Source organism: Acipenser ruthenus, chromosome 32 (genome assembly GCF_902713425.1).
Source record: "Acipenser ruthenus chromosome 32, fAciRut3.2 maternal haplotype, whole genome shotgun sequence".
NCBI lineage: Eukaryota > Metazoa > Chordata > Actinopteri > Acipenseriformes > Acipenseridae > Acipenser > Acipenser ruthenus.
In genome coordinates, this window is record NC_081220.1 from 11,009,582 (window position 1) to 11,036,762 (window position 27,181).

Consider the following 27,181-nt stretch of genomic DNA (forward strand, 5'->3'; position numbering starts at 1 on the left):
CTACATGCTTGCACGAGTATTTGTGAAAATATCTAAAAGAAGTAAACGAAACCAGTAGTAATGCTCTAGATGGCAGTATAGGCTAACTAATGAACCGAAGTCAAATGCCTTTGTTGAAACTGTCAGATTTGTAGAAGGCAAGCACACGTGGGAAATGTAAATACAATATAATTTTTGTTAACGTTCATAATAATGAATACATCTTTATTTCAAAATACGTAGCTATTTAACTGATCTTTTCAAAAAACACCCCCATCCACAAAAACAAAGTAGTTATTCATTTGAACTGAAAAATGGACTTGCTTCATGGCTGTTGCCAGAGCACTCGAGCACGTTCTGGCTAGCGTGAGCGGACTTAGCAGATAACAAGATCTACAAAATATTTCATGCTAATAAAACATACCATAATTATGTTCGTTTTTATTATACATGGCGACTTACAGAGACTAGGGTGTGTGAACTATGCATCAGCTGCAGAGTCACTTACAGTTACATCTCACCCGAAAACGGAGCACAAGAAAGTTAAGTGACTTGCTCAGGGTCACACAATGAGTCAGTGGCTGAGGTGGGATTTGTACAGGGGGACCTCCTCGTTACAAGCCCTTTATCTTTAACCACTGGACCACGCAGCCTCCTATAACAAAATCACACCTCAGATTTGACTCGAACCCACAATTCCTGGCTTAGGAGGCCAGTGCCTTAGCCATTAGGCCACAAGGGCTGACACGCATCACACATTTGGTAGTACTAAAGAAAGTGGGAACAATAGTATCGTGGTTTAATACATCAAATCCAAGCCATCATTGGTGTTCAAACACAGCAGAGTGTTACATTGGGAAAGGGCCGTACTTGTCAGTACGTATTTGACATTCATGTGGGAAGATTTAAGATTGTGAAGAAGTTTAAATATGCTGCGTATTTGCGCATTGGGAACCTTACATAATTAGGTTTCTGATTAATGCCACTTCTTACGGACAGTAATCAAGGTGACGATACAAGACCAGAGCCAATAAAACAGTTATTTTCCTGTGTGCTTGTTCAGAATATGCGTGAATCGTGAAAACGTCTTGCTAATATGTGAACAAAGCCAGCATTCACTTTATTGATCACCATGTGGATTAACCGCTATTGGAACACAGATGATTGTGTTAAAGATGTTAATAGACTTTTAATGTACACGTTTTAGAGCTAAACGTTTGTTGAGACAGTTCAAGCACTGTAGCAGTGTTTAATTATTTCCTGGATGTTTGCCTTTTGGTCTTACTCTGGAAAAAGTAATAATAATAATAAAAAGTAGGCAAAACCATTTTTTGAGAAACCGCATTTGGGAGAAAAACTAAGAGTTTTTCTTTAACTGATCTTTTCAAAACACCCATACACAAAAGCCTTATTTCTACTGAAAAACTAACGTGCTTCATGGCTGCTGCTACAGCACTCGGGCACGTTGTGCCTAGCGTTAGTGACATAGGAGATAAGAAGACCTACAAAATATCACACGGTGCAGTTTCTCAGTCCGGGGATTATTACAAATTAGCAGACTGTGCATTAAAATACACATGCATGGTGGGCGTCTCTGTTACAAAGAATTGTCACACTTTGTATTTATCTCCATAATGCGCCGGGACAAAATACGCAGATACTTTAAAATTATTTGGAGAATGCGGGCATCGATCCCGCTACTTCTCGCATGCTAAGCGAGCGCTCTACCATTTGAGCTAATTCCCCTTTAATGGTGCCAGGGATTCTCATAGGCTTCATCGCAGCTTGATACGAGCAAATCAGATTGTCAGTTGTTTTTTATTTTTATTTTGGCAATGTAGTCTGTGATTGCAAATTAAAAAAAAATAATTTAATTAACTAAATAGCAAATATTTCGACTAGAGGTATGTTTTCAATTTCTTTCAAAAGTAGTCTCAGTTCGTTTATTCAGTCGCTTAGAAATCCACAATCTGTGTCCCGATGCAGCAGCGCTGTGTGCTGTGGCTCGAGCTTGTTTGACGAGGCAGACGATGCAAAAATGCCAATACTTGCTTTTGTATCACGCGACAAACTTAAGGTATGCTTTAACGGCTTGGCTGTCTCGAGTTAGTTTGTATTGTTAATGTAACACCTCGTTGTTGCCCAGTCATTGTTTCATATGAAGTAGAGCTTGCCAGTTCGGGGCGACGGTCTGCTAATAAAATTTAAGACTATATTTGCAAGGATCATTTCTAGAATGAAACACGTTTTGAAGGGATTGGTCTCGGTATCCACCAGGAGGAGTGGCAGTGTTTTCTTCTCAGCACCGAGCTGACAATGAGTGTTGTTATCGGGAACCTACTCGCTGCAAGGAATAACCACTTCAATCTTCAGTCGGGGGTTGCTGAAGGAAGGGGACACATTTTGAGTGTGTATCTCATTCCGGTAGAAACGTAGAAAAAAGAAACCATCAAGCCCACGATTGTTCAGTTGTTTAAATCAATAACCACATTTAAATTGATCATTGCTAATGTTAAAACAATTTATGAACACTTTAAATAGGGCTTGACTAATATAAAAATATAGCAATGTCTTTTAAACTACGCAGGACTAGATTGAGTTTAAAATAGACATTACATCTGAAAATAACTTGTGCTTACCCCCACTTACATGGAAGCTGTCAACCTTTGTATTCGTCCTCATAACGTGTTAGAAAATGTAAACAGCAGTTGGAGAATACCGAAGTCGATCATCCTAGCATGTTAAACGAGGGCATTTCTCATGTAAGTTACTTCCACTAATAGATCGTTTGTACTGTTCTCAATGGTCCGCATCCCAGCCCGAGACCACGATCCAGTGGCAGTCGGAGATGTTTTTCAAAGTAATGTATTATTTGAAATATTAAAACAATCTTTAGTTAAATAACACATGTTTCTACACAAAATATTTTTCAGTGACTTCGACAAGTAGCCAGTTTACAACAAAAATGCAATCTGTGTTAGGAACGCTATTTTAGTCCGATTTAAAATGGAAATTAAAATGGTATTGAGTGCTGACAAGAGTTTGGTATCAGCTGTTGATTTCCTTGAAACAATCTATAGTAAAATGAACATATTTATTCATTTAAAAAATAAGTAAAAGTGAACTGCAGAAGTGGGATTTGAACCAACGCCTCCATTCGGAGACCAGAACACACAATCGTCCTTGAGTCTGGCGCCTTAGACCACTCGGCCATTCTGACAAGCGGTGTTTGCTATAGTAGAAAACCGCATTATTTCATTTCAGCACAGACTAGTGTTGTCTATTGTATCAAGGCCCGATTGGGTTTATTACGCACATACTAACTTGCTCCATGAATGATGTAATGACAAGTGTAAAAAAAGAAACAGATTGAAGCCAACCCACGAAAGTAAGATTCTTTATTTCAATATCGGTATAGCTTTAAAGGATGCACGCATTTTACAATAGCAATTGTTATATGACAATGACCAATAAGTAATTGTGTTGCAATACTTTATACAGTGTGAACAGAATCAGACATTGCTCCGTTGCCTCGAAGAAATATCTACAACTTGTATTTAAAAAGGACGCCCAACGTGGGGCTCGAACCCACGACCCTGAGATTAAGAGTCTCATGCTCTACCGACTGAGCTAGCCGGGCTGATGGGAGAAAGTGTTTTTCTCTGAGGCGGGGTGAGAGAGGAAGTACCGACAGGTGCGTGGGACCTGAGATTCGGTGTGCTGCTGCTGTAGATGAGTGTTCTGGAGACGCGCTGTTTCTGTGTCTGCGGTGTTACAGCCGTGTGAGTATATTCCAAAAGTAAACTGTTGGATAATTCGAGAGCTAGTCTGTTGAATAAAGCTCTGAGACGTGTGGTTAAATCCCGTCTCATCAATTTTGTTTTCTTAGATTAAAAGTGTTCCAGCAGCAGGTAAATGTCCCCACACCTTTTGGTTGTGTTTACTTATGCTACACCGCTGCTAAACCTGAACGTTGCTGCTAATTATATTAACTAAACTTGTATTGTTGTTGAATTGCTCTAATATAGTTAAACCTGTAATGTTGCAGCTAACGTTCCCTAATACTGTTAAAACTTGTGTGTATTAACAATCTGGCTTTTGTTGTTGAACCCTTGCTGGGAAGAGCTGTTTCCAATCACCTAGCACTCTTAAAGAGAAGTGTAATCGCTGCTATATGTTGGTCTAATACCCCATGCTTTTAAAATATGGCTATTGGCTGGCTTTATTCATTTTCCCCCTCCTTGTTTCTAGTCCATCGCCTTAACCACTCGGCCACGACTACATGCTTGCACGAGTATTTGTGAAAATATCTAAAAGAAGTAAACGAAACCAGTAGTAATGCTCTAGATGGCAGTATAGGCTAACTAATGAACCGAAGTCAAATGCCTTTGTTGAAACTGTCAGATTTGTAGAAGGCAAGCACACGTGGGAAATGTAAATACAATATAATTTTTGTTAACGTTCATAATAATGAATACATCTTTATTTCAAAATACGTAGCTATTTAACTGATCTTTTCAAAAAACACCCCCATCCACAAAAACAAAGTAGTTATTCATTTGAACTGAAAAATGGACTTGCTTCATGGCTGTTGCCAGAGCACTCGAGCACGTTCTGGCTAGCGTGAGCGGACTTAGCAGATAACAAGATCTACAAAATATTTCATGCTAATAAAACATACCATAATTATGTTCGTTTTTATTATACATGGCGACTTACAGAGACTAGGGTGTGTGAACTATGCATCAGCTGCAGAGTCACTTACAGTTACATCTCACCCGAAAACGGAGCACAAGAAAGTTAAGTGACTTGCTCAGGGTCACACAATGAGTCAGTGGCTGAGGTGGGATTTGTACAGGGGGACCTCCTGGTTACAAGCCCTTTATCTTTAACCACTGGACCACGCAGCCTCCTATAACAAAATCACACCTCAGATTTGACTCGAACCCACAATTCCTGGCTTAGGAGGCCAGTGCCTTAGCCATTAGGCCACAAGGGCTGACACGCATCACACATTTGGTAGTACTAAAGAAAGTGGGAACAATAGTATCGTGGTTTAATACATCAAATCCAAGCCATCATTGGTGTTCAAACACAGCAGAGTGTTACATTGGGAAAGGGCCGTACTTGTCAGTACGTATTTGACATTCATGTGGGAAGATTTAAGATTGTGAAGAAGTTTAAATATGCTGCGTATTTGCGCATTGGGAACCTTACATAATTAGGTTTCTGATTAATGCCACTTTTTACGGACAGTAATCAAGGTGACGATACAAGACCAGAGCCAATAAAACAGTTATTTTCCTGTGTGCTTGTTCAGAATATGCGTGAATCGTGAAAACGTCTTGCTAATATGTGAACAAAGCCAGCATTCACTTTATTGATCACCATGTGGATTAACCGCTATTGGAACACAGATGATTGTGTTAAAGATGTTAATAGACTTTTAATGTACACGTTTTAGAGCTAAACGTTTGTTGAGACAGTTCAAGCACTGTAGCAGTGTTTAATTATTTCCTGGATGTTTGCCTTTTGGTCTTACTCTGGAAAAAGTAATAATAATAATAAAAAGTAGGCAAAACCATTTTTTGAGAAACCGCATTTGGGAGAAAAACTAAGAGTTTTTCTTTAACTGATCTTTTCAAAACACCCATACACAAAAGCCTTATTTCTACTGAAAAACTAACGTGCTTCATGGCTGCTGCTACAGCACTCGGGCACGTTGTGCCTAGCGTTAGTGACATAGGAGATAAGAAGACCTACAAAATATCACACAGTGCAGTTTTTCAGTCCGGGGATTATTACAAATTAGCAGACTGTGCATTAAAATACACATGCATGGTGGGCGTCTCTGTTACAAAGAATTGTCACACTTTGTATTTATCTCCATAATGCGCCGGGACAAAATACGCAGATACTTTAAAATTATTTGGAGAATGCGGGCATCGATCCCGCTACTTCTCGCATGCTAAGAGAGCGCTCTACCATTTGAGCTAATTCCCCTTTAATGGTGCCAGGGATTCTCATAGGCTTCATCGCAGCTTGATACGAGCAAATCAGATTGTCAGTTGTTTTTTATTTTTATTTTGGCAATGTAGTCTGTGATTGCAAATTAAAAAAAAAAAATTTAATTAACTAAATAGCAAATATTTCGACTAGAGGTATGTTTTCAATTTCTTTCAAAAGTAGTCTCAGCTCATTTATTCAGTCGCTTAGAAATCCACAATCTGTGTCCCGATGCAGCAGCGCTGTGTGCTGTGGCTCGAGCTTGTTTGACGAGGCAGACGATGCAAAAATGCCAATACTTGCTTTTGTATCACGCGACAAACTTAAGGTATGCTTTAACGGCTTGGCTGTCTCGAGTTAGTTTGTATTGTTAATGTAACACCTCGTTGTTGCCCAGTCATTGTTTCATATGAAGTAGAGCTTGCCAGTTGGGGGCGACGGTCTGCTAATAAAAGTTAAGACTATATTTGCAAGGATCATTTCTAGAATGAAACACGTTTTGAAGGGATTGGTCTCGGTATCCACCAGGAGGAGTGGCAGTGTTTTCTTCTCAGCACCGAGCTGACAATGAGTGTTGTTATCGGGAACCTACTCGCTGCAAGGAATGACCACTTCAATCTTCAGTCGGGGGTTGCTGAAGGAAGGGGACACATTTTGAGTGTGTATCTCATTCCGGTAGAAACGTAGAAAAAAGAAACCATCAAGCCCACAATTGTTCAGTTGTTTAAATCAATAACCACATTTAAATTGATCATTGCTAATGTCAAAACAATTTAAGAACACTTTAAATAGGGCTTGATTAATATAAAAATATAGCAATGTCTTTTGCACTACGCAGGACTAGATTGAGTTTAAAATTGACATTACATCTGAAAATAACTTGTGCTTACCCCCACTTACAAGGAAGCTGTCAACCTTTGTATTCGTCCTCATAACGTGTTAGAAAATGTAAACAGCAGTTGGAGAATACCGAAGTCGATCATCCTAGCATGTTAAACGAGGGCATTTCTCATGTAAGCTACTTCCACTAATAGATCGTTTATAGTGTTCTCAATGGTCCGCATCCCAGCCTGAGACCACGATCCAGTGGTAGTCGGAGATGTTTTTCAAAGTAATATGTTATTTGAAATATTAAAACAATCTTTAGTTAACCTCTCAAAACCCCAGCCCCTCACAGACAATTTCCGCCTGGGAGGCTGTGCCCTTAAATAAATCACAATATCTTCCAAAGTATAGACAGCACAGGCATGGTTAAGGGCTTGAATTCAAGGTAACCCTTTGGGCATCAAGACTAAAACCTCAGGTGTGATAAAAGTCTTACTCAGTACCACACTGGAAGGAGATATCCAGAAAAAATACATAAAAAAACAACAAACGCTTTTCATTTTTTTATGTTCTATAGTCATTTTTTCAACTTGTAGCATATGAAAAGAGACAGATTTTTTTCCAGTGCTTCACCAATATGTCTAATATACTGGGTAAAAATTTGGAACTGTTTGAACAAAGGGATCAAATTCTACAGGAGTTTTTACAAAGCTAAGCCCAAGGGTCCCAAACCTCTCCAAAAATAAACATTGTGTAAATCTTTATGTCAATTGATATACTAAGTTCTAAAAGGGATGTTATCTTCTGGCACCTCACAGGCTAGCCATTGCCACAAGCATTTGCCTTTGAAAGGTTTTTTTTTTTTTTTTTCCCTTATCTCATTCAAGAGGTGGGCGTGTTTGTTTGCACATCAATTACTCTGTGATGTATTGGGTTACAAACACAGTAAAGGCATGAATGGAACGCTTGTGACCTCCCCTACAACGTGATCAGGGAGATTTCATCGTCATGAAGGTTGTAAGACCACAGCAGCAAAACGCAAGCTAGTCGATTGCTTTTGTTTTGAATGCATGGGGGTACTAGACACATTGCGAATGGGATATCTCAGCGGTGAAATGACGGATTCGAAAAATTCCTTCGCTGTTTGACCGTAGGAAAACAACGATTTTGATATCGAGTCAGCTTTTTTCTCTTTTGCTTTTGTAATAATATTAAAAATGAGTTATGAAATATAATATTTACGTGCAGTTCCGTGTTCCGCCGGCGGGACAAGAGGGGCGTAAAAATAACACATGTTTCTACACAAAATATTTTTCAGTGACTTCGACAAGTAGCCAGTTTACAACAAAAATGCAATCTGTGTTAGGAACGCTATTTTAGTCCGATTTAAAATGGAAATTAAAATGGTATTGAGTGCTGACAAGAGTTTGGTATCAGCTGTTGATTTCCTTGAAACAATCTATAGTAAAATGAACATATTTATTCATTTAAAAAATAAGTAAAAGTGAACTGCAGAAGTGGGATTTGAACCAACGCCTCCATTCGGAGACCAGAACACACAATCGTCCTTGAGTCTGGCGCCTTAGACCACTCGGCCATTCTGACAAGCGGTGTTTGCTATAGTAGAAAACCGCATTATTTCATTTCAGCACAGACTAGTGTTGTCTATTGTATCAAGGCCCGATTGGGTTTATTACGCACATACTAACTTGCTCCATGAATGATGTAATGATAAGTGTAAAAAAAGAAACAGATTGAAGCCAACCCACGAAAGTAAGATTCTTTATTTCAATATCGGTATAGCTTTAAAGGATGCACGCATTTTACAATAGCAATTGTTATATGACAATGACCAATAAGTAATTGTGTTGCAATACTTTATACAGTGTGAACAGAATCAGACATTGCTCCGTTGCCTCGAAGAAATATCTACAATTTGTATTTAAAAAGGACGCCCAACGTGGGGCTCGAACACACGACCCTGAGATTAAGAGTCTCATGCTCTACCGACTGAGCTAGCCGGGCTGATGGGAGAAAGTGTATTTCTCTGAGGCGGGGTGAGAGAGGAAGTACCGACAGGTGCGTGGGACCTGAGATTCGGTGTGCTGCTGCTGTAGATGAGTGTTCTGGAGACGCGCTGTTTCTGTGTCTGCGGTGTTACAGCCGTGTGAGTATATTCCAAAAGTAAAGTGTTGGATAATTCGAGAGCTAGTCTGTTGAATAAAGCTCTGAGACGTGTGGTTAAATCCCGGTCTAATCAATTTTGTTTTGTTAGATTAAAAGTGTTCCAGCAGCAGGTAAATGTCCCCACACCTTTTGGTTGTGTTTACTTATGCTACACCGCTGCTAAACCTGAACGTTGCTGCTAATTATATTAACTAAACTTGTATTGTTGTTGAATTGCTCTAATATAGTTAAACCTGTAATGTTGCAGCTAACGTTCCCTAATACTGTTAAAACTTGTGTGTATTAACAATCTGGCTTTTGTTGTTGAACCCTTGCTGGGAAGAGCTGTTTCCAATCACCTAGCACTCTTAAAGAGAAGTGTAATCGCTGCTATATGTTGGTCTAATACCCCATGCTTCTAAAATATGGCTATTGGCTGGCTTTATTCAATTTCCCCCTCCTTGTTTCTAGTCCATCGCCTTAACCACTCGGCCACGACTACATGCTTGCACGAGTATTTGTGAAAATATCCAAAAGAAGTAAACGAAACCAGTAGTAATGCTGTAGATGGCAGTATAGGCTAACTAATGAACCGAAGTCAAATGCCTTTGTTGAAACTGTCAGATTTGTAGAAGGCAAGCACACGTGGGAAATGTAAATACAATATAATTTTTGTTAACGTTCATAATAATGAATACATCTTTATTTCAAAATACGTAGCTATTTAACTGATCTTTTCAAAAAACACCCTAATCCACAAAAACAAAGTAGTTATTCATTTGAACTGAAAAATTGACTTGCTTCATGGCTGTTGCCAGAGCACTCGAGCACGTTCTGGCTAGCGTGAGCGGACTTAGCAGATAACAAGATCTACAAAATATTTCATGCTAATAAAACATACCATAATTATGTTCGTTTTTATTATACATGGCGACTTACAGAGACTAGGGTGTGTGAACTATGCATCAGCTGTAGAGTCACTTACATTTACATCTCACCTGAAAAACGGAGCACAAGGAGGTTAAGTGACTTGCTCAGGGTCACACAATGAGTCAGTGGCTGAGGTGGGATTTGTACCGGGGGTCCTCCTGTTACAAGCCCTTTATCTTTAACCACTGGACCACACAGCCTCCTATAACAAAATCACACCCCAGATGGGACTCGAAACCACAATCCATGTCTTAGAAAGCCAGTGCCTTAGCCATTAGGCCACAAGGGCTGACGCAAAAAGCACATTTGGTAGTAATAAAGAAAGTGGGAACAATAGTATCATGGTTTAATACGTCATATCCAAGCCATCGTTGGTGTTCAAACACAGCAGAGTGTTACATTGGGAAAGGGCCGTACTTGTCAGTACGTATTTGACATTCATGTGGGAAGATTTAAGATTGTGAAGAAGTTTAAATATGCTGCGTATTTGCGCATTGGGAACCTTACATAATTAGGTTTCTGATTAATGCCACTTCTTACGGACAGTAATCAAGGTGACGATACAAGACCAGAGCCAATAAAGCAGTTATTTTCCTGTGTGCTTGTTCAGAATATGCGTGAATCGTGAAAACGTCTTGCTAATATGTGAACAAAGCCAGCATTCACTTTATTGATCACCATGTGGATTAACCGCTATTGGAACACAGATTATTGTGTTAAAGATGTTAATAGACTTTTAATGTACACGTTTTAGAGCTAAACGTTTGTTGAGACAGTTCAAGCGCTGTAGCAGTGTTTAACTATTTCCTGGATGTTTGCCTTTTGGTCTTACTCTGGAAAAAGTAATAATAATAATAAAAAGTAGGCAAAACCATTTTTTGAGAAACCGCATTTGGGAGAAAAACTAAGAGTTTGGAAACACATTTGCAAAGGCATTGGATTCTATTGTGGTGTTTCCGAACTGTTGAACGTTTCTCATTACATGCAGGTTTACTGGCTTGACAAAAAGGCGATTGACAAAAAGAATGCTGTCTCGATAGCAACATCGCGTCAAGCTGAAATAGCTCAGTTGGGAGAGCGTTAGACTGTAACGGTCCCTGCTTCGATACCGGGTTTTTGTATACAGCACGACTAGGGTTATTTGTTCTTAATTAATTTTTTGAATTAAAAAAACAGCACATTTTTTCTTTAGTGTAATTGGAGGAAATAAAAACGTATTATAGTGCCATTTTCTAATGCGATAAAGAAATGCAAAAAGCATCATCTCTGCGTGGGCTTGAAACACCAAAATTTCGATTAACAGCCGATCGTGCTAACCGATTATGGTGTTTTATTAGATAACACCCTGGGAGCTCAACAGAACAGTGTGTATGCATATTGCTAAAATGGAAACCAAATATACACGATTCAAATGGGAATCGTATTCAGATTTTAAGCACAAATTTGATAGACTTCACAGTGCAAAGGAGGAAGGCAGACAATGCAAATGAGGCAACTGGCTCCTACTTTTTAAATCATACGAGAAACTTGAACCCAATTAAGCTTTTAACCGCCTGCAGTTTGGAATGAGTTTGAAATGTTGTTGTAACACCTCACTGGGCAACAGCAATTGCATTATATGAAAGTCCCTGTTAATTTCTCAGCGGCACAGCTGCCGGTGCCACTCAGAGTTGGAGGGAGACGGTCGGCCACTTGCCCATAAAACAATACTTTCAGAGATCATTTCTATAGCGATTTGCTAGCGAAATGCGTTTTTAAAGTGTTTGGACTCGCTATCCACGAGGAAGAGTGAGAGTGTTCACTTTTGAGCGTGAAGGAGGCAGTGAGTGTTGTTTTTTGGCCAACTGCTCCCTGTTATTGATGACCCCTCCAGTGTTCCTTAGGGGGCTGGAGGAAGCGGACACGTTCTGAGTGGGTATCTTGCCTAAAGGTACGCAAGACGAACTACAGTTGCAAAGCACTGCTGCTTTTTCGACGATTGATTAAAACTATCAATCTGACTGAAAACACGGATCACATTAATTGTGATCGGTTTGATACCAATAGGCTTACATGGCAGGTATTGTGTATAGACAATGTCATATACACAGAAATGAACACGGAGTGTGTTTATTAAGGGCTGACTCATTGAAACGTTCGAGAGATCTCGGTGTACTGGACAAATATACTGGATTTTTTCCATGTCGTAATTGTGCCGCCTGTGATAATGCGTTTGAAACTAGAGATAATGTGAGATAATGTCTGTTACTGGCGGATAGTTTACAAATGTACTCAATTATGTTACAACTTTTGTGTCTACGAAACATATCTGTAACATTTATGTAAGTCCTGTGTGGTTTTTTCATGAAGTTAATTTGCTAACAGACTGTTCTGATTTGTTTCTAACCGTGAAGCGATCGCTCTGTTTGCCGTATATTTTCTGTCTGTAAGAGGAGTGTCCTTGTGATCCCATATAGAATGCGACGAAACAGGTCGCCCTCCTTAATATAAACAGATAAAGAATAAGTTCACGCACACACCAGGTGATTTACTGTAGCGTCAGACATTGGAGGTTCAGCAGTGTACTGCAGTGTTGTGCAAAGTCGTCGGTGTAAGTCAGGATGGCCGAGCGGTCTAAGGCGCTGCGTTCAGGTCGCAGTCTCTCTGGAGGCGTGGGTTCGAATCCCACTTCTGACAAATCTTTTTGTTTATTTATTTCTTAAAACGTCCATCGAATGCTTGGTAATTTGATTTGTTTTTCTTGTTAGTATTCAAATCACAAGGTCGTTAAATGAGAGAAAGTCACCGCAAGCCTGCACCTCACCACATCCTTCACACTGTTAAACTGCCTCATTATGACGAGGCCTCTAATTATGCATTTCCAATACTTTGAATGTGTTATTGTTCAGTTTAACATGAGAACATCTTGGTAGAACAATCATAATGTCCGCAGGACTTATTTTCCTCGGGTTCTAGTATCAAGTTTTGAGTGTGTGGCCGGTTAGCTCAGTTGGTTAGAGCGTGGTGCTAATAATGCCAAGGTCGCGGGTTCGATCCCCGTACAGGCCACGGCTTTTCTTCTTTAAAGAAACCACAGCATTTGTAATGGTGCCAAAATGAACATTCTTTAACAAAATGAACCGTAGCGATATGAAGTACAACCAGTAATATTTCAGACTTCCTGAGCTTTAAACATGTATTAACAATGAACACATACAATCAATTAAAAACAAAGCTTACGTAGCCGGCAGGATTCGAACCTGCGCGGGGAAACCCCAATAGATTTCTAGTCCATCGCCTTAACCACTCGGCCATGACTACATGCTCGCCCGGTTAGTTGTGAAAATATCCAAAAGATGTAAAAGGCTCCCGCAGTAATGCTGTAGATGGCAGTATAGGATAACTAATGAACCCAAGTCAAATGCCTTTGTTGAAACTCTGTCAGATTTGTACAAGGCAAGCACACGTGGGAAAAGTAAATACAATATTCTTTCTGTTAGCGTTCATAATAATGAATACATCTTTATTTCAAAATACGTAGCTATTTAACTGATCTTTTCAAAACACCCCCATCCACAAAAACAAAGTAGATATTTATTTCAACTGAAAAACTGACTTGCTTCATGGCTGCTGCCAGAGCACTCGAGCACGTTCTGGCTAGCGTGAGTGGACTAAGCAGATAACAAGATCTACAAAATATCACATGCCAATAAAACTTACCATAATTATGTTCATTTTATTATTATTTATTTAGCAGACGCCTTTATCCGTGGCGACTTACAGAGACTAGGGTGTGTGAACTATGCATCAGCTGTAGAGTCACTTACATTTACATCTCACCTGAAAAACGGAGCACAAGGAGGTTAAGTGACTTGCTCAGGGTCACACAATGAGTCAGTGGCTGAGGTGGGATTTGTACCGGGGGACCTCCTGTTACAAGCCCTTTATCTTTAACCACTGGACCACACAGCCTCCTATAACAAAATCACACCCCAGATGGGACTCGAAACCACAATCCATGTCTTAAAAAGCCAGTGCCTTATCCATTAGGCCACAAGGGCTGACGCAAAAAGCACATTTGGTAGTAATAAAGAAAGTGGGAACAATAGTATCATGGTTTAATACGTCATATCCAAGCCATCGTTGGTGTTCAAACACAGCAGAGTGTTACATTGGGAAAGGGCCGTACTTGTCAGTACGTATTTGACATTCATGTGGGAAGATTTAAGATTGTGAAGAAGTTTAAATATGCTGCGTATTTGCGCATTGGGAACCTTACATAATTAGGTTTCTGATTAATGCCACTTCTTACGGACAGTAATCAAGGTGACGATACAAGACCAGAGCCAATAAAGCAGTTATTTTCCTGTGTGCTTGTTCAGAATATGCGTGAATCGTGAAAACGTCTTGCTAATATGTGAACAAAGCCAGCATTCACTTTATTGATCACCATGTGGATTAACCGCTATTGGAACACAGATGATTGTGTTAAAGATGTTAATAGACTTTTAATGTACACGTTTTAGAGCTAAACGTTTGTTGAGACAGTTCAAGCACTGTAGCAGTGTTTAACTATTTCCTGGATGTTTGCCTTTTGGTCTTACTCTGGAAAAAGTAATAATAATAATAAAAAGTAGGCAAAATCATTTTTTGAGAAACCGCTTTTGGGAGAAAAACTAAGAGTTTGGAAACACATTTGCAAAGGCATTGGATTCTATTGTGGTGTTTCCGAACTGTTGAACGTTTCTCATTACATGCAGGTTTACTGGCTTGACAAAAAGGCGATTGACGAAAAGAATGCTGTCTCGATAGGAAACGCGCGTCAAGCTGAAATAGCTCAGTTGGGAGAGCGTTAGACTGTAACGGTCCCTGCTTCGATACCGGATTTTTGTAAACAGCACGACTAGGGTTATTTTTTCTTAATTCATTTTTTGAATTAAAAAAACAGCACATTTTTTCTTTAGTGTAATTGGAGGAAATAAAACGTATTACAGTGCCATTTTCTAATGCGATAAAGAAATGCAAAAAGCATCATCTCTGCATGGGCTTGAAACACCAAAATTACGATTAACAGCCGAACGTGCTAACCGATTATGGTGTTTTATTAGATAACACCCTGGGAGCTCGACAGAGCAGTGTGTATGCATACAGCTAAAATGGAAACCAAATATACACGATTCAACTGGGAATCGTAGTCAGATTTTAAGCACAAATTTGATAGACTTCACAGTGCAAAGGAGGAAGGCAGATAATGCAAATGAGGCAACTGGCTCCTACATTTTAAATCATACGAGAAACTTGAACCCAATTTAGCTTTTAACCGCCTGCAGTCTGGAATGAGTTTGAAATGTTGTTGTAACACCTCACTGGGCAACAGCAATTGCATTATATGAAAGCTCCTGTTAATTTGTCAGCGGCACAGCTACCGGTGCCACTCAGAGTTGGAGGGAGACGGTCGGCCACTTGCCCATAAAACAATACTTTCAGTGATCATTTCTATAGCGATTTGCTAGCGAAATGCGTTTTTAAAGTGTTTGGACTCGCTATCCACGAGGAAGAGTGAGAGTGTTCACTTTTGAGCGTGAAGGAGGCAGTGAGTGTTGTTTTTTGGCCAAATGCTCCATGTTATTGATGACCCCTCCAGTGTTCCTTAGGGGGCTGGAGGAAGCGGACACGTTCTGAGTGGGTATCTTGCCTAAAGGTACGCAAGACGAACTACAGTTGCAAAGCACTGCTGCTTTTTCGACGATTGATTAAAACTATCAATCTGACTGAAAACACGGATCACATTAATTGTGATCGGTTTGATACCAATAGGCTTACATGGCAGGTATTGTGTATAGACAATGTCATATACACAGAAATGAACACGGAGTGTGTTTATTAAGGGCTGACTCATTGAAACGTTCGAGAGATCTCGGTGTACTGGACAAATATACTGGATTTTTTCCATGTCGTAATTGTGCCGCCTGTGATAATGCGTTTGAAACTAGAGATAATGTGAGATAATGTCTGTTACTGGCGGATAGTTTACAAATGTACTCAATTATGTTACAACTTTTGTGTCTACGAAACATATCTGTAACATTTATGTAAGTCCTGTGTGGTTTTTTCATGAAGTTAATTTGCTAACAGACTGTTCTGATTTGTTTCTAACCGTGAAGCGATCGCTCTGTTTGCCGTATATTTTCTGTCTGTAAGAGGAGTGTCCTTGTGATCCCATATAGAATGCGACGAAACAGGTCGCCCTCCTTAATATAAACAGAAAAAGAATAAGTTCACGCACACACCAGGTGATTTACTGTAGCGTCAGACATTGGAGGTTCAGCAGTGTACTGCAGTGTTGTGCAAAGTCGTCGGTGTAAGTCAGGATGGCCGAGCGGTCTAAGGCGCTGCGTTCAGGTCGCAGTCTCTCTGGAGGCGTGGGTTCGAATCCCACTTCTGACAAATCTGTTTGTTTATTTATTTCTTAAAACGTCCACCGAATGCTTGGTAATTTGATTTGTTTTTCTTGTTAGTATTCAAATCACAAGGTCGTTAAATGAGAGAAAGTCACCGCAAGCCTGCACCTCACCACATCCTTCACACTGTTAAACTGCCTCATTATGACGAGGCCTCTAATTATGCATTTCCAATACTTTGAATGTGTTATTGTTCAGTTTAACATGAGAACATCTTGGTAGAACAATCATAATGTCCGCAGGACTTATTTTCCTCGGGTTCTAGTATCAAGTTTTGAGTGTGTGGCCGGTTAGCTCAGTTGGTTAGAGCGTGGTGCTAATAATGCCAAGGTCGCGGGTTCGATCCCCGTACAGGCCACGGCTTTTCTTCTTTAAAGAAACCACAGCATTTGTAATGGTGCCAAAATGAACATTCTTTAACAAAATGAACCGTAGCGATATGAAGTACAACCAGTAATATTTCAGACTTCCTGAGCTTTAAACATGTATTAACAATGAACACATACAATCAATTAAAAACAAAGCTTACGTAGCCGGCAGGATTCGAACCTGCGCGGGGAAACCCCAATAGATTTCTAGTCCATCGCCTTAACCACTCGGCCATGACTACATGCTCGCCCGGTTAGTTGTGAAAATATCCAAAAGATGTAAAAGGCTCCCGCAGTAATGCTGTAGATGGCAGTATAGGATAACTAATGAACCCAAGTCAAATGCCTTTGTTGAAACTCTGTCAGATTTGTACAAGGCAAGCACACGTGGGAAAAGTAAATACAATATTCTTTCTGTTAGCGTTCATAATAATGAATACATCTTTATTTCAAAATACGTAGCTATTTAACTGATCTTTTCAAAACACCCCCATCCACAAAAACAAAGTAGATATTTATTTCAACTGAAAAACTGACTTGCTTCATGGCTGCTGCCAGAGCACTCGAGCACGTTCTGGCTAGCGTGAGTGGACTAAGCAGATAACAAGATCTACAAAATATCACATGCCAATAAAACTTACCATAATTATGTTCATTTTATTATTATTTATTTAGCAGACGCCTTTATCCGTGGCGACTTACAGAGACTAGGGTGTGTGAACTATGCATCAGCTGTAGAGTCACTTACATTTACATCTCACCTGAAAAACGGAGCACAAGGAGGTTAAGTGACTTGCTCAGGGTCACACAATGAGTCAGTGGCTGAGGTGGGATTTGTACCGGGGGACCTCCTGTTACAAGCCCTTTATCTTTAACCACTGGACCACACAGCCTCCTATAACAAAATCACACCCCAGATGGGACTCGAAACCACAATCCATGTCTTAAAAAGCCAGTGCCTTATCCATTAGGCCACAAGGGCTGACGCAAAAAGCACATTTGGTAGTAATAAAGAAAGTGGGAACAATAGTATCATGGTTTAATACGTCATATCCAAGCCATCGTTGGTGTTCAAACACAGCAGAGTGTTACATTGGGAAAGGGCCGTACTTGTCAGTACGTATTTGACATTCATGTGGGAAGATTTAAGATTGTGAAGAAGTTTAAATATGCTGCGTATTTGCGCATTGGGAACCTTACATAATTAGGTTTCTGATTAATGCCACTTCTTACGGACAGTAATCAAGGTGACGATACAAGACCAGAGCCAATAAAGCAGTTATTTTCCTGTGTGCTTGTTCAGAATATGCGTGAATCGTGAAAACGTCTTGCTAATATGTGAACAAAGCCAGCATTCACTTTATTGATCACCATGTGGATTAACCGCTATTGGAACACAGATGATTGTGTTAAAGATGTTAATAGACTTTTAATGTACACGTTTTAGAGCTAAACGTTTGTTGAGACAGTTCAAGCACTGTAGCAGTGTTTAACTATTTCCTGGATGTTTGCCTTTTGGTCTTACTCTGGAAAAAGTAATAATAATAATAAAAAGTAGGCAAAATCATTTTTTGAGAAACCGCTTTTGGGAGAAAAACTAAGAGTTTGGAAACACATTTGCAAAGGCATTGGATTCTATTGTGGTGTTTCCGAACTGTTGAACGTTTCTCATTACATGCAGGTTTACTGGCTTGACAAAAAGGCGATTGACGAAAAGAATGCTGTCTCGATAGGAAACGCGCGTCAAGCTGAAATAGCTCAGTTGGGAGAGCGTTAGACTGTAACGGTCCCTGCTTCGATACCGGATTTTTGTAAACAGCACGACTAGGGTTATTTTTTCTTAATTCATTTTTTGAATTAAAAAAACAGCACATTTTTTCTTTAGTGTAATTGGAGGAAATAAAACGTATTACAGTGCCATTTTCTAATGCGATAAAGAAATGCAAAAAGCATCATCTCTGCATGGGCTTGAAACACCAAAATTACGATTAACAGCCGAACGTGCTAACCGATTATGGTGTTTTATTAGATAACACCCTGGGAGCTCGACAGAGCAGTGTGTATGCATACAGCTAAAATGGAAACCAAATATACACGATTCAACTGGGAATCGTAGTCAGATTTTAAGCACAAATTTGATAGACTTCACAGTGCAAAGGAGGAAGGCAGATAATGCAAATGAGGCAACTGGCTCCTACATTTTAAATCATACGAGAAACTTGAACCCAATTTAGCTTTTAACCGCCTGCAGTCTGGAATGAGTTTGAAATGTTGTTGTAACACCTCACTGGGCAACAGCAATTGCATTATATGAAAGCTCCTGTTAATTTGTCAGCGGCACAGCTACCGGTGCCACTCAGAGTTGGAGGGAGACGGTCGGCCACTTGCCCATAAAACAATACTTTCAGGGATCATTTCTATAGCGATTTGCTAGCGAAATGCGTTTTTAAAGTGTTTGGACTCGCTATCCACGAGGAAGAGTGAGAGTGTTCACTTTTGAGCGTGAAGGAGGCAGTGAGTGTTGTTTTTTGGCCAAATGCTCCATGTTATTGATGACCCCTCCAGTGTTCCTTAGGGGGCTGGAGGAAGCGGACACGTTCTGAGTGGGTATCTTGCCTAAAGGTACGCAAGACGAACTACAGTTGCAAAGCACTGCTGCTTTTTCGACGATTGATTAAAACTATCAATCTGACTGAAAACACGGATCACATTAATTGTGATCGGTTTGATACCAATAGGCTTACATGGCAGGTATTGTGTATAGACAATGTCATATACACAGAAATGAACACGGAGTGTGTTTATTAAGGGCTGACTCATTGAAACGTTCGAGAGATCTCGGTGTACTGGACAAATATACTGGATTTTTTCCATGTCGTAATTGTGCCGCCTGTGATAATGCGTTTGAAACTAGAGATAATGTGAGATAATGTCTGTTACTGGCGGATAGTTTACAAATGTACTCAATTATGTTACAACTTTTGTGTCTACGAAACATATCTGTAACATTTATGTAAGTCCTGTGTGGTTTTTTCATGAAGTTAATTTGCTAACAGACTGTTCTGATTTGTTTCTAACCGTGAAGCAATCGCTCTGTTTGCCGTATATTTTCTGTCTGTAAGAGGAGTGTCCTTGTGATCCCATATAGAATGCGACGAAACAGGTCGCCCTCCTTAATATAAACAGAAAAAGAATAAGTTCACGCACACACCAGGTGATTTACTGTAGCGTCAGACATTGGAGGTTCAGCAGTGTACTGCAGTGTTGTGCAAAGTCGTCGGTGTAAGTCAGGATGGCCGAGCGGTCTAAGGCGCTGCGTTCAGGTCGCAGTCTCTCTGGAGGCGTGGGTTCGAATCCCAGTTCTGACAAATCTTTTTGTTTATTTATTTCTTAAAACGTCCATCGAATGCTTGGTAATTTGATTTGTTTTTCTTGTTAGTATTCAAATCACAAGGTCGTTAAATGAGAGAAAGTCACCGCAAGCCTGCACCTCACCACATCCTTCACACTGTTAAACTGCCTCATTATGACGAGGCCTCTAATTATGCCTTTCCAATACTTTGAAAGTGTTATTGTTCAGTTTAACATGAGAACATCTTGGTAGAACAATCATAATGTCCGCAGGACTTATTTTCCTCGGGTTCTAGTATCAAGTTTTGAGTGTGTGGCCGGTTAGCTCAGTTGGTTAGAGCGTGGTGCTAATAACGCCAAGGTTGCGGGTTTGATCCCCGTACGGGCCATGGCTTTTTAAAGAAACCACAGCATTTGTAATGGTGCCAAAATGAACAATCTTTAACAAAATGAACTGAAGGGATATGAAGTACAACCAGTAATATTTCAGACTTCCTGAGCTTTAAACATGTATTAACAATGAACACATACAATCAATTAAAAACAAAGCTTACGTAGTCGGCAGGATTCGAAAATGCGCGGGGAAACCCCAATGGATTTCAAGTCCATCGCCTTAACCACTCGGCCACGACTACATGCTCGCCCGGTTAGTTGTGAAAATATCCAAAAGAAGTAAACGGCTCCCGCAGTAATGCTGTAGATGGCAGTATAGGCTAACTAATGAACCCAAGTCAAATGCCTTTGTTGAAACTCTGTCAGATTTGTACAAGGCAAGCACACGTGGGAAAAGTAAATACAATATACTTTCTGTTAACGTTCATAATAATGAATACATCTTTATTTCAAAATACGTAGCTATTTAATCCTAACAGAAACAATAGGCTTCCCAGCCATCAGCTTGGAAGCAGAATGGAGATCAAATCGGACGAATAACGAGTGCAAAATGGAATGCGGAAATCAATGTAAAGGCAGTTTAAATAAGAGCAGCTGCAATACATTAAATAGAGTTATATTTAAGAGCAAGCAGTAACTGCAGTAGAGTATTTAATTATGGATGGACCAAACTTGCAGGTCGCCACTGTCACATTTTCCAGGAAATCACGGCTAATACTGAGAAAGAAAACAGATGATAACCTAACAGAAAACTAGTGAAAAACACTGCACTGATTAACTGAACGGGTCAAACGTAGCCTACTGAATTGCTGAATTGTTGGGGGGAGCGTGGCGCATCCAGCTGAGGCGCTTCATCTGAATTGCAGGGTGTGCCTTATAGCCTGGAGATCGCTGGTTCCAATCCAGACTATGCCATCGCCGACAGGAACGCCGAGGGGGCGGCGCACAGTTGGCAGAGTGCCACCCGGGTTGGGAGGGCTTAGGTCAGCTTGGTAATCATTGTCTCAACAAGCTCCAGCAACTCCTGTGGCGACCGGTCTCCTGCGAGTTGTGGGCGGAACTGCGTTTCCTCCAACACCGCTACAGCCAGGTGCGGTTGTCTTTGCTGTTGCAGTGTGACAAGAGGAGGGTGGCTGACGGCGTTTGTTTCAGAGGATGCGCATGATGAGTCTTCGTTCTCCCGAGTCGATACGGGAAGCTGCAGCAGCGCCATAAAAAAAACAATTGGATATTCCAAATTGGGAGATTTTTTTAAAATATTACAAAAAAATAAATTAAATAGTTAAGCTTCAAAAAATCTATTTTTGACTGAGCGAGTTAAGTGTGTACGGTATCCTGACAACACAGCACGTTGAAAACACAGAAAAGACGCTGAGAAAAAAAAAAAAAGTTTTCTATTTCCTGTTTAATTAAGAAAATACAATAAAAAAAGATTATTCTCTTACTTGTCTTCCTGCCATATCCCCTCTTTTTTGGTCAAATATTGAATATATTCGTATTCAATTTCAAACGACTGTTCTTTGTTCCCATGATGCATCTGTGATGGGCTGGGTTTTAGCGATCGCGATAATTTCTGATATTTTACAGTGGCTGGACTTTATAATAATAAAAAATGAAAAAGGGTAACGAGCGACAAATGCATTAATTTCTGTCGATTTGTTCTATTTTAATGGGTTATAATTTTACAAATTTAAAAGACATTCATTAAGAAAAGATAAAACTAATTTAATCACTTTTAAGAATTATGTTTTTATTGACAGAAATATATTTGATGTATGTGTGTTTGGCATGAAATCAAATAAAGTCCCATTGGATTTTGCTTGAAAAGAGGAAACACAAAAGATGTTTTTTTAGTTTTTTTTTTTTTTTTTTTTAAATAAAGCATTTATTCAACATGTTTGTTTTTTTTACAAAAATACAACACAATACAACACGGAATGTTTTTTTTTTTTGTTAAAAGAATGACAAAAGTTAAAATATTTTTTCGTTTTGTTTTCTGTTTGTTGTTGGGCTGCCATCTTGGTAAGAGCTTGTCAATTGTCGCATGTGAACAAAGCCCCTACCAAAATGTCCAGTACAGTACAGTACCGTGCTGTTAGATTAACCTGGACTGTATTGAATTAGCTGGCTCTCAGATCCCCAGTACAGTACCGTGCTGTTAGATTAGACTGGACTGTATTGAATTAGCTGGCTCTCAGATCACCAGTACAGTACCGTGCTGTTAGATTAGACTAAACTGTATTGAATTAGCTGGCACTCAGATCTCCAGTACAGTACCGTGCTGTTAGATTAGACTGGACTGTATTGCATTAGCTGGCTCTCATATCTCCAGTACAGTGCTGTTAGATTAGACTGGACTGTATTGAATTAGCTGGCTCTCAGATCCCCAGTACAGTACAGTGCTGTTAGATTAGACTGGAATGTATTGAATTAGCTGGCTCTCAGATCCCCAGTACAGTACAGTGCTGTTAGATTAGACTGGACTGTATTGAATTAGCTGGCTCTCAGATCCCCAGTACAGTGCAGTGCTGTTAGATTAGACTGGACTGTATTGAATTAGCTGGCTCTCAGATCCCCAGTACAGTGCAGTGCTGTTAGATTAGACTGGACTGTATTGAATTAGCTGGCTCTCAGATCCCCAGTACAGTACAGTGCTGTTAGATTAGACTGGACTGTATTGAATTAGCTGTCTCCCAGATCCCCAGTACAGTACTGTGCTGTTAGATTAGACTGGACTGTATTGAATTAGCTGGCTCTCAGATCCCCAGTACAGTGCTGTTAGATTAGACTGGACTGTATTGAATTAGCTGGCTCTCAGATTCCCAGTACAGTACCGTGCTGTTCGATTAGACTGGACTGTATTGAATTAGCTGGCTCTCAGATCATGAGTACAGTACAGTGCTGTTAGATTAGACTGGACTGTATTGAATAAACTGGCTCTCAGATCTCCAGTACAGTGCTGTTAGATAAGACTGGACTGTACTGAATTAGCTGGCTCTCAGATCCCCAGTACAGTGCTGTTAGATTAGACTGGACTGTATTGAATTAGCTGGCTCTCAGATCCCCAGTACAGCACAGTGCTGTTAGATTCGACTGGACTGTATTGAATTAGCTGGCTCTCAGATCCCCAGTACAGTACAGTGCTGTTAGATTAGACTGGACTGTATTGAATTAGCTGGCTCTCAGTTCCCCAGTACAGTACCGTGCTGTTAGATTAGACTGGACTGTATTGAATTAGCTGGCTCTCAGATCCCCAGTACAGTACAGTGCTGTTAGATTAGACTGGACTGTATTGAATTAGCTGGCTCTCAGATCCCCAGTACAGTACCGTGCTGTTAGATTAGACTGGACTGTATTGAATTAGCTGGCACTCAGTTCCCCAGTACAGTACCGTGCTGTTAGATTAGACTGGACTGTATTGAATTAGCTGGCTCTCAGATCCCCAGTACAGTGCTGTTAGATTAGACTGGACTGTATTGAATTAGCTGGCTCTCAGATCCCCAGTACAGTACCGTGCTGTTAGATTAGACTGGACTGTATTGAATTAGCTGGCTCTCAGTTCCCCAGTACAGTACCGTGCTGTTAGATTAGACTGAACTGTATTGAATTAGCTGGCTCTCAGATCCCCAGTACAGTACAGTGCTGTTAGATTAGACTGGACTGTATTGAATTAGCTGGCTCTCAGATCCCCAGTACAGCACAGTGCTGTTAGATTCGACTGGACTGTATTGAATTAGCTGTCTCCCAGATCCCCAGTACAGTACTGTGCTGTTAGATTAGACTGGACTGTATTGAATTAGCTGGCTCTCATATCTCCAGTACAGTACAGTGCTGTTAGATTAGACTGGACTGTATTGAATTAGCTGGCTCTCAGATCCCCAGTACAGTACAGTGCTGTTAGATTAGACTGGACTGTATTGAATTAGCTGGCTCTCATATCTCCAGTACAGTACAGTGCTGTTAGATTAGACTGGACTGTATTGAATTAGCTGGCTCTCAGATCCCCAGTACAGTACAGTGCTGTTAGATTAGACTGGACTGTATTGAATTAGCTGGCTCTCAGATCCCCAGTACAGTACATTGCTGTTAGATTAGACTGGACTGTATTGAATTAGCTGGCTCTCAGATCCCCAGTACAGCACATTGCTGTTAGATTCGACTGGACTGTATTGAATTAGCTGGCTCTCAGATCCCCAGTACAGTACAGTGCTGTTAGATTAGACTGGACTGTATTGAATTAGCTGGCTCTCAGATCCCCAGTACAGTACCGTGCTGTTAGATTCGACTGGACTGTATTGAATTAGCTGGCTCTCAGATCCCCAGTACAGTACAGTGCTGTTAGATTAGACTGGACTGTATTGAATTAGCTGGCTCTCAGATTCCCAGTACAGTACCGTGCTGTTAGATTAGACTGGACTGTATTGAATTAGCTGGCTCTCAGATCATGAGTACAGTACAGTGCTGTTAGATTAGACTGGACTGTATTGAATAAACGGGCTCTCAGATCTCCAGTACAGTGCTGTTAGATAAGACTGGACTTTACTGAATTAGCTGGCTCTCAGATCCCCAGTACAGTGCTGTTAGATTAGACTGGACTGTATTGAATTAGCTGGCTCTCAGATCCCCAGTACAGTACCGTGCTGTTAGATTAGACTGGACTGTATTGAATTAGCTGGCTCTCAGATCCCCAGTACAGTACAGTGCTGTTAGATTAGACTGGACTGTATTGAATTAGCTGGCTCTCAGATCCCCAGTACAGTGCCGTGCTGTTAGATTAGACTGGACTGTATTGAATTAGCTGGCTCTCAGATCCCCAGTGCAGTACAGTGCTGTTTTTAAAATCCATAAAAATGTTGTAAATCTTAAATTCCTGAGATCTAACACTTATGAAAATGAATGAACAAAATAAACAAATAAATACATAAATGAAAAAATCAATACACAACTTTATAAACAAATTCCTAAAATTACACAAATTCAGGCAATCCAACACCTTTAAAAAAAAAAAAAAAGTACAAAGTAACACGGAACAGTCCATTATAGTTAGTATAGGGGGTGATTGGTCTAAGGCTATTGTGCATATTATTATCATTATTATTATTATTATTATTATTATTATTATTATTATTATTATTATTATTATTATTATTATTATTATTATTATTATTAATACAGTATTATTACTAGTCCAAACTCCCTCACCCCTCTCTTTGACTGCACCTAAATGGATCAGTCCCTTCAAAAAAAAAAAAATAGTCATTTTGCACTGAAATTAAATAAAATACATGCAATTTCAAAGTAAAAAGAAAAAAGTTTCAAATTGTAACATCTGAAACACATTTTGTATATATATATATAATCTTTAAACATCTTAAAACAGTTGCAGAATATTTTGTAGTGATTTTCATAGCAATTAAGAAAATCAAAGAGAGAGAGAGAGAGAGAGAGAAAGAGAGAGAGAGAGAGAGAGAGAGAGACATAAAACTGGGAAAAAAAAGGCAAAACACTTTAAAAGAAGTGTAATTTGTAATTCATTATGAACAGAGCTGCACAGAGCAGGTCTGTAGGAAACTCAACACTGCATAGCTGCACAGAGCAGTTCTATAGGAAACTCAACACTGCAGAGCTGCACAGAGCAGGTCTATAGGAAACTCAAGACGGCAGAGCTGCACAGAGCAGGTCTATAGGAAACTCAACACTGCAGAGCTGCACAGAGCAGGTCTATAGGAAACTCAACACTGCAGAGCTGCACAGAGTAGGTCTATAGGAAACTCAACACTGCAGAGCTGCACAGAGCAGGTCTATAGGAAACTCAACACTGCAGAGCAGCACAGTGCAGGTCTATAGGAAACTCAACACTGCAGAGCTGCACAGAGCAGGTCTATAGGAAACTCGACACTGCAGAGCTGCACAGAGCAGGTCTATAGGAAACTCAACACTGCAGAGCTGCACAGAGCAGGTCTATAGGAAACTCAACACTGCAGAGCTGCACAGTGCAGGTCTATAGGAAACTCAACACTGCAGAGCTGCACAGAGCAGGTCTATAGGAAACTCAACACTGCAGAGCTGCACAGAGCAGGTCTATAGGAAACTCAACACTGCAGAGCTGCACAGAGCAGGTCTATAGGAAACTCAACACTGCAGAGCTGCACAGAGCAGGTCTATAGGAAACTCAACACTGCAGAGCTGTACAGAGCAGGTTAAAAGGAAAGACAGATCAACACTGCAGAGCTGTACAGAGCGAGTCTATAGGAAAGACAACATTTCATTTTTTTATATAACTTTTTAGATTAGTTCCTTTTAAAACAGTGCTTTCCCTGGGTCTCTCTCAAACACTTTCAATGAGACTCCCTATCGCACAGCAGTTTCAATGAGACTCCCTATTACACAGCATTTTCAATAAGACTCCCTATCACACAGCAGTTTCAATAAGACTCCCTATCACACAGCAGTTTCAATGAGACTCCCTATTTCACAGCAGTTTCAATAAGACTCCCTATTGCACAGCAGTTTCAATAAGACCCCCTGTCACACAGCAGTTTCAATGAGACTCATCCTATTTCACAGCAGTTTCAATGAGACTCCCTATTGCACAGCAGTTTCAATAAGACTCCCTATCACACAGCAGTTTCAATGAGACTCATCCTATTTCACAGCAGTTTCAATGAGACTCCCTTTTGCACAGCTGTTTTAATGAGACTCCCTATTGCACAGCAGTTTCAA

General features: G+C 40.1%; 15 non-coding genes across 15 annotated transcripts; 11 read left to right on the forward strand and 4 right to left on the reverse strand.

Annotated features, from left to right (window-relative positions):
• Positions 1-2,185: 2,185 nt before the first annotated feature.
• On the forward strand, positions 2,186-2,391 carry LOC131703597 (small nucleolar RNA U3). The gene has a single exon (XR_009310036.1). It is a non-coding gene; the product is annotated as a small nucleolar RNA U3 (small nucleolar RNA).
• A 1,155-nt stretch (positions 2,392-3,546) lies between these two features.
• Positions 3,547-3,619, reverse strand: trnak-cuu (transfer RNA lysine (anticodon CUU)). Its single transcript has one exon. It is a non-coding gene; the product is annotated as a tRNA-Lys (tRNA).
• Positions 3,620-6,442: 2,823 nt separating this feature from the next.
• On the forward strand, positions 6,443-6,648 carry LOC131703575 (small nucleolar RNA U3). The gene has a single exon (XR_009310015.1). It is a non-coding gene; the product is annotated as a small nucleolar RNA U3 (small nucleolar RNA).
• Positions 6,649-11,606: 4,958 nt separating this feature from the next.
• On the forward strand, positions 11,607-11,822 carry LOC117395653 (small nucleolar RNA U3). The gene has a single exon (XR_004543586.3). It is a non-coding gene; the product is annotated as a small nucleolar RNA U3 (small nucleolar RNA).
• Positions 11,823-12,500: 678 nt separating this feature from the next.
• On the forward strand, positions 12,501-12,582 carry trnal-cag (transfer RNA leucine (anticodon CAG)). Its single transcript has one exon. It is a non-coding gene; the product is annotated as a tRNA-Leu (tRNA).
• A 298-nt stretch (positions 12,583-12,880) lies between these two features.
• trnai-aau (transfer RNA isoleucine (anticodon AAU)) lies at positions 12,881-12,954 on the forward strand. The gene has a single exon. It is a non-coding gene; the product is annotated as a tRNA-Ile (tRNA).
• Positions 12,955-13,124: 170 nt separating this feature from the next.
• On the reverse strand, positions 13,125-13,206 carry trnas-aga (transfer RNA serine (anticodon AGA)). Its single transcript has one exon. It is a non-coding gene; the product is annotated as a tRNA-Ser (tRNA).
• Positions 13,207-15,356: 2,150 nt separating this feature from the next.
• On the forward strand, positions 15,357-15,572 carry LOC117970637 (small nucleolar RNA U3). The gene has a single exon (XR_009309879.1). It is a non-coding gene; the product is annotated as a small nucleolar RNA U3 (small nucleolar RNA).
• A 678-nt stretch (positions 15,573-16,250) lies between these two features.
• On the forward strand, positions 16,251-16,332 carry trnal-cag (transfer RNA leucine (anticodon CAG)). The gene has a single exon. It is a non-coding gene; the product is annotated as a tRNA-Leu (tRNA).
• A 298-nt stretch (positions 16,333-16,630) lies between these two features.
• trnai-aau (transfer RNA isoleucine (anticodon AAU)) lies at positions 16,631-16,704 on the forward strand. Its single transcript has one exon. It is a non-coding gene; the product is annotated as a tRNA-Ile (tRNA).
• Positions 16,705-16,874: 170 nt separating this feature from the next.
• trnas-aga (transfer RNA serine (anticodon AGA)) lies at positions 16,875-16,956 on the reverse strand. Its single transcript has one exon. It is a non-coding gene; the product is annotated as a tRNA-Ser (tRNA).
• Positions 16,957-19,106: 2,150 nt separating this feature from the next.
• Positions 19,107-19,322, forward strand: LOC117965275 (small nucleolar RNA U3). Its single transcript, XR_004661403.2, has one exon. It is a non-coding gene; the product is annotated as a small nucleolar RNA U3 (small nucleolar RNA).
• A 678-nt stretch (positions 19,323-20,000) lies between these two features.
• Positions 20,001-20,082, forward strand: trnal-cag (transfer RNA leucine (anticodon CAG)). Its single transcript has one exon. It is a non-coding gene; the product is annotated as a tRNA-Leu (tRNA).
• Positions 20,083-20,380: 298 nt separating this feature from the next.
• Positions 20,381-20,454, forward strand: trnai-aau (transfer RNA isoleucine (anticodon AAU)). Its single transcript has one exon. It is a non-coding gene; the product is annotated as a tRNA-Ile (tRNA).
• A 164-nt stretch (positions 20,455-20,618) lies between these two features.
• Positions 20,619-20,700, reverse strand: trnas-uga (transfer RNA serine (anticodon UGA)). Its single transcript has one exon. It is a non-coding gene; the product is annotated as a tRNA-Ser (tRNA).
• Between the last annotated feature and the right edge of the window lie 6,481 nt (positions 20,701-27,181).